The following is a 7676-nucleotide window of genomic DNA, read 5'->3' as shown; positions in this document are numbered from 1 at the left end:
GCGCTGCCCTGCCGACCTTCGGGCTGTGTTGGGCGGCCGCCGCCCTCCGCCCGGCGGTGCGCGGCCCCGCACCCCGGGCCGAGGCCTAGGCTGGCTCCGATCCTGGGGCGGCCCTCGGGGGAGCTCGGAGCCGGGGGGAGGGACGGGTCTCGGCGCGGGCCGCTGCGGGGCGCCGCCGTGGGGCGGGACGGCCCCCGGCGGCCGGTAGTTGCCTTCCTCGAAGCGCGCCGGGGGAGTGGCACGCGGTCTATCCTTGGCCCCAAAACCGGGGAGCTGACACAGAGGCACCGGCCTCGCAGAAGGGTGACGGGGAGACGCGTGGCGGCGCGGGGACGAAAGCCACCGCGGGAGAGGCAGCCGAGGGTCCCAGCGTATCGGACGAGGGACCGAAGGTGAGTGTCTCGATCGCTTGTCCTACCGATGGGAGAGACGGACGATGAGTGGTACCTCCTACCGATGCCAGGCTACGCAAGGTGTGAGCGCGAGGGAAGCTGGGCGCTATTTTAAGGAAAAGGCATGGCACACTTTCCCGGGATAAAAAGCGTAATGGCAGGGCAGTATTTGGACCACAAGCAATGAACGGGACAGCAAAAGAGGAAAGACTCTTAAAGAAAATGGTGCATACAATTCCCATCATGACTTTTGTTAAATTGCTTTCCCAAAGCTTTGTGCTCTCACAAAATGAAGCAGCTTCCTCGTAATTTCTTAATTCAATTTAGTTCTGCTCCACAAAAAAGACGACAATGGCAAAATCTCCTTTCACCCAACAAAATCCTAAATCCAATGTTTTTAAGGAAAGATTTTTGAAGAACAAAGTCATATGTGCTCCAAAAATGACTTTGTCTCTTTTCACATCCCTGTGCAGCCACAGTAGATAGAAAGCATCAGATGACACAGCACGAGATCTCAAATTTCTCTGTAGAGGTTTTCAGTTGACCCTTAAGATTTTGGGGCAGAAGGTCAAACTTCTACAAGATAAAGCAAACGATGTAGAAAGAATGTCTACAAAGAAAAATTGGTTTTGTTTCAAAGGAATAGCGTTTTAAAGAAATTACTCGGTAGAAATATATGTATTATGTAAGTGGGGGAAAGCTTTTTGATTTTGTTTGGTGTTTTCTGTTTTGTTTGTTTGTTTTGTAATTGGAAAGGTACAAAAGTGGCAAGTCAGACTCCTGATCTTCTCTTAGTTCCTGAGTTGTTAAGGCTTACTGGGCCTCTTCCAACTTTCTTCCCTTCAACAAGAAACTTTTGATTGCCTTTAGTGGGATCTGAGTTCACACCTTTCCAATAGTCTCTGCAGACAACAGACATGTTCCATGGCCAGTTACTCCATTTGCTCAGTTGTTTTGGTATCAGCCTGCCATGCAAATATGGGGCAGAATGAAACTTCACGCATTCACTCCTGTGATATTTCCCATTGATTTGCTGTGACTTAAATGATAACAAATTCAGAGTTTGACTGCACTGATGTAGTAGATATGGGATTGGTCTGTTTTGATGGGAGCAAGGGAGAGAGTTTTTCAGTACCATTTTCACAACTACCTTTTCATCCCAGAATCACAGAATCACCAAGATTGGAAAAGACCTTCAAGACCATCCAGTCCAACCATCCACCCATCACCAACAGTTCTCACTAAGCCATGTCCCTCAACAGAAAATCCAAACGTTCCTTGAGCATCTCCAGGGTCGGTGACTCCACCACCTCCCTGGGCAGCCCATTCCAGTGCCTGACCACTCTTTCAGACAAGTAGTATTTCCTAACGTCCAGCCTAAATCTCCCCTGGTGCAGCTTGAAGCCATTCCCTCTAGTCCTGTCACCAGTTACATGAGAGAAGAGGTTGACTCCCAGCTCACTACAACCTCCCTTCAGGTAGTTATAACTGAGAGCAATAAGGTCTCCCCTGAGCCTCCTTATCTCCAGACTGAACAATCCCAGCTCCTTCAGCTGCTGCTCATAAGGCCTGTGCTCCAGATCCCTTACCAGATTTGTTGCCCTTCTTTGAACCCGCTGCAGGGCCTTGAGGTCTTTCTTGCAGTGAGGGGCCCAAAACTGGACACAGCACTCAAGGTGCGGCCTCACCTGAGCTGAGTACAGGGAATGTATTATACAAATGAACAAAAATGAAATATTTAAATCCTTAGAAAATAAGAGCAAAGAGCACAGATACTGCAGTATCACGATCATTTAAAACCATGCTCACCTAAATACTTATATTCACAGCAGTCTGCCAAAACCAGCTGTTTGAAAGATGTGAAACAGCTATAGGTGGATGCATCTCTGGCAGTTTTCTCAGCAAGGCTGTAATACATTTTTCCCTGACCTAGCCTTCTTTGAATTGTTAGGAAAAAGCAGTTACAATTCACAGTGATACTACTTGATTTCTGATGATACCACGGAGCCCTGGGAATCTATTAGCAGGACCATGTAGTCAGTCACCCTATAAATCAGCATTAGCTGTTTTACTTGGATATGATATTTCAAATACAAAAAACTGTTTGGAGCAATTTTGTGGCTTTTCAGTCTTAACCTGATGAAGCATACCGGAACATGGTATTTGGCCAAAGGAAAACATGCCTTTTAAATGGCAGATATCTAATGGATTTTGCATTCAGAGGAGGAATAAGCACAAAAGGAAATGGCAGCGTGTCTGCCTACTAAGCAACAATTCTGGAAAGTGCTTAATATTCAGTGTTTGCTGAAATCCTAGGCTCAGTGAAATCAGTGGGAATTCAGTTTCAACTGAGCTATCTAACTTACGTGTTATCAGTGCTGCTTAATCAGCCTCTGCTCCAGCTAAGAATACATTTTTTGCTACACAGTACATTTCAAACACTTAAATTCTATGTGCATCTAAATTGAAAGTCTTTTCCGCAAAGCACGGCACCACTGACCTGGAAATAGGCTACGTTCAGCAGGATCATTATACCCATAAAGAGTACAATTATCATTAAGTGATTGTTCTACGTCAGGCACAGGAAGAAGCAGGCACATTTTATCCAAATGTACTGTAAAGCTCACAAGGTACTAAGATTGTTATGCCTGTATTCTGTTTCTTCTTTACTCAGCCGCTTTTAGTTTCATGAAATTGAAATAAAGTTGTATTGCTAATAATAATAAACTTGGCTGTGAAGTTATTAAGGTAGTTATTCAAAAATGTACTTATGGGATGGGATACACACTGATCTCGCACTGCAGGAACTAACTTCTGAATGGTTTTGTAGTCTGGGCTGTAAAATGATTGTCTCGTGTAAGTAAGTCACTAGAATGCAGTGTACTTGTAAGTCATCATTTGTATAAAATATTTTATGTATTGCTATTTAATTTCCAGAAAATAAGATGAATACACAATAAGTTTAGATTCAGATGTGCAAATGGACATTGGCAGATAAGTCACTGTAACAGATGGCATTGATCAAAGTCAGGTCAAATGAAAATACAGAGAAAGCTACACTGAAGGACTGTATGAGCTATGCATTCAAATATAGCTTTTTTAACATTGATTTCAGAGACACGTATGTGAAATATCTCATTGCCACTTGCTATCCTGAATTTCTTGGTGCAAATCTACATTTTGAAAAGAAGCAGTGGCCCCTGACTTGAAAATGCTTAAGTACACTGGTGCACTTGGTGTACAGAGAGTTAAACATAAGTGACAGTGTTTGCAGGATTTGGGATTAAAGATAAACTCATCTTCAACAGAGGTATATTATCCTAATTGCATTTTAAATTGGACCAAATTATGCTTTAATTATCAGCGGGAGCAGGATCGTTAACTTGTACAGAGCAATTTTCCAGAAAAGAAAGAAAGAAAATGTGACCCTGTATCTCTGGTAAAAGCACAATCATTCTGAGAAAGGCACCTTTCAATTTGTTTGGACTATAAAACTCAAATCTTTCCACTGAGAGACAAATACAAGGCAAGGTATAGTAAAGCTGCCTTGTCGATGACTGTCATGCCAAAAAATGAAACCTACTAAAGGTAATATCTCCAAGTGAGATTTTTTTTAAGTCACTCATTTACTATAAGAATTCACTTGTTATATTAATACTTCCGTAAATTTATGGCCGGTGGCCATAGATATGGTTGTATTAAGTTTGATCAATTTATTGATGTCATAGGTAAATAACATCAGCAGGCTGATATATCTTTTATCTTTATGAGTAAAGCTGATAACTTATGTAGCACAGCCACTCAATCAGGTGACTCTAAAAGAATGAATATAAAATTCTGGCACACAAAACACCACCATAGCAACAAAGACAGCCTGGCAACAGCAGCTGCAGCACAAAAAGAAAATTGGAAGGGGAGGGAATGATCTTGTACAAAAGTCTATTTCTTGTCACAAGCATTTTAATTTTTTTTCCTTCCCATCAGCAATATAAAATGTCTTTAAAATAATGAGAGAATAAAGATGAATGCACAGTGTTTGGAATTGTTTATGACACAGGCTGTATCTTTGTGTATATGAAATGGCTGTTACACTGTTACACTTCCTGAGACCATATTTTACAGTGGATAAATTGTCCTGGTACACAGCTGGCACCTGTAGATCTCTGTGCTGCAGGAAACCGTACATGGTTTCTCCATACAATGCCCTGCCTGAGGGTGAATGACCTCCTGATGGCTTGGGCAGAGAATTCTGTTGAGCAGACTTTTTGACCCTCTGGAGCCTTAGACACCCAGCATGACATTTCATGCCGTGGTAGTTTATTACTGTAGCAATTAGCGGAGTTCCACATATTACTTTTTGCACATGCACTTCATGTACATTGTCAGAAGCTGAAATTGATCTGGATGGAAATATTTACTTTTTACTCAGAAACTTTCCTTACTTTCCTACTAACACTGTCAGGGCCTTGAAAGCACTAGAGCTGGGGTCTTCTCCCAGCCCTGCCCATGGCACAAGGCCCCATTTCTTCTCAGCCTGGGACCGTCAGTCGCTGCCCAGAGATGCTGAAGAATCCAGCTCTGCTGGATGAGCAGTGGCTGCCAAGATCCTATCCTGTTGCCCCCTGCCAGGGGAAACCTTCCATGGTGCCCAGCATTGTTGTCCCCAAGGATCCACTGGCCCTTGTGTTGCCATGACATTCCTTGCCTAACCTCTACTTTAGGCAAAACTATTACCAGAAAAACACTCAATTACTGTAATATTTGCACAAGTTGTAAGTCAAAAACTCAGTAGCTTGGTTCCCTGGAAAGAAAGAGTTAATTCACCCTTTGCTATATAACATAACCTGTTCTTGCTTCTCTATTTAGTTCATAGCATTTTTTTAATAGCATTTTTTTGCAGATTGTTGTAACTTGCCTGTAAAACATGCAAAATATTTAAGAGTGTTGAATAAAGTTATTTGTGAAGGACTTCACTGCTTACTAAATTTTTTTTAAATCACAGCTGGTCTAAACTATCAGAGGTTCACTGTCTTCAAAGTTTACTTACACCACTGTCATGTCTGCACCTTTTTTTTCCCTGTTTCTTAATAACTGTATGGGTAGATTAGAATCAGCTGGAAAGCAGCCCATCTCACCTGCTTTTATTTACATTCAATTTAGCTGTGAGTTGAACTAATAGACAAAAATAAGATGTGTTGCAAAGCAGGCGTTGCAATGAAAACAGTCTTCAACCACAACCCTTCTGGAAACCAAAACTTCTGTGCTTCACTCTTTGTAGTTGCCAAATGAATGTGACAGTGCTCTGTTCTTCATGCAGTTATAAGAGGGAACTCCCTGGTTTATTCTCTTCTTGGAGTGTCTTAGAATTGCAGGTATCCCCTCATGGTGTCTTTTGGGAACACAAAGAGAAACGGTGTGAACTTTGCCAGGACTCCCTTCTCTAATTCCCACAAGCTGGGACAGGATGGCCTGTCTTTAGATAGGATGCAAGATTAAGAGCCTGAAAAACAGAATTATATTCTCAGATCTGTCCTAGTCTTCTTTCCATAAGCAGATGACTGTGTTGTCCATTTAGACTCTTAAGCTCCTAAAGGGAAGAAACCTAACATACACATGCTCAGGATTTCTAGATACTACCCATGGCATAGGTTTAAGTAGCTTAAAAAGGAAGCACAATAGAAAGGTTTTTATAATTATTTCAGATAATACAAATTTAAGGAGAATTTTTTTGTTGAGTGTATTAGATTGGCAATTTGATGCATTTCCAAGGTTGGTTTTTGTTTTTTTTTTTTTTTTTTCTAGATTTCACAAATGCTTTTATATCTTTTGATACTTCTCACAGATTTAGCCAGGAAGATTTTGATGATATGCCTTATGCTGAAGTTAAGCAGCTCATTTAAAATTTTACATCTTGCTGTAATCGACAAACGTTTCATTTCTTCTTTCTTCCCATTTTAGAACTTTTAATGCACTATTCTGAATCATCAGAGACTTCTCATTCCCATTCTGGCTACTTTACAGAACTTGCAGTTGTAAAGGGTGAAATTCCATGACTGACAAAACATTAGTCACAAAGCAACAGAACGCCATTTACGTAGTTGAAAGCAGTTGCTTTAAACTGTGTTTCTAAGGCTTGGAGCAATTTCTGTAAACCTTGAACAACAGCTCTTGATGGAAAAAAAAAAGTCGGAAGCTAATTAGCTGGTATAAATTTAGTTCAGTTCTTAACATTAGTTATCTAAAATATACTGTTGTCACAAATGAGATATCTAATGAAAGGACTAGTTAAGCTACAGTCTACTAGCAGAGCAAATGTAGCCACCAAAGTCTTTTGTGACCAAAAAACTGGACCTAAGCTTAATAAGCCAAAAGCTGTTACAGTCTGTCCAAACTCCTATGCTGCTTAATCACTATGTAAGTAAAGTTTGGTTTATTCTCTTGAACAAATAGACCTGTTCACGAGGTGTTAACCATAGCTGATGCTGTAAGCCAAGAATTTTAGTAAAAGCTCTGACACTAGAAATACAGGTTCAGCGAATGGCTTGGTTGTTTTATCATAGTGTGAGTCTGTGGCAAGAAAAAGCACTAAGAGGTAAAGCAGTCTGGGAGGCAAACTGCTCTAACAGGATGCCCGCTGAGCAATCAAACAACATTTAGCAACCTCCCAACCAGAAGACATTGTTAGAAACACAAAGCCATTGTCAGAGAAAGGTGGGAGGTTAAGTGGAGGAGGAAAAATGCCTTTTTGAAGAAGACCACAGGCTACACTGTGATATTCCTGATCAAAACATAGCTAACAGGAGAAGGAAAGAAACAGCCAATGTGTGTATTTTCTACAGCAGTACGAGATGACCAACAAAATTGCCGATCTTTTTACTCCCACTTTCTCCTCAAATTTGCTATTACACATTAAGCTCACAATACCAAAAAGTCTCTTGTTCCAGGAAGATGGAAATGAAGAGGACTAATAGGTCAAACCAGAGGGCCCAATCAAATTTTTGTCAAAGTCATTCCCTCAGTTTAAACACGACTTTTGAAAGCAAATAATTTATCTTACAATTATCTTTCTATGACATCATGCAACAATTTTGATTAAGCAGCTGATGATTAATTTAGAATTCAACAATTAGTTTCCCAATAGTCTTGTAAATACATAAAGGTCATTACATATAATTTCAAATAAGAAAGAGCAATTATTGTAAAATCTCAGGTTTCAAAGCAGCCAGCAGATACAGAACTATGAGCAAAACCAAGCTAAAAAAGAACATCACAGACTGTAATAAA

This window comes from Centrocercus urophasianus, unplaced genomic scaffold, assembly GCF_019232065.1.
Source record: "Centrocercus urophasianus isolate 14NV4802_14NV808 unplaced genomic scaffold, USGS_Curo_1.0 seq_10, whole genome shotgun sequence".
Lineage (NCBI taxonomy): Eukaryota > Metazoa > Chordata > Aves > Galliformes > Phasianidae > Centrocercus > Centrocercus urophasianus.
This window is presented reverse-complemented; position numbering follows the sequence as displayed.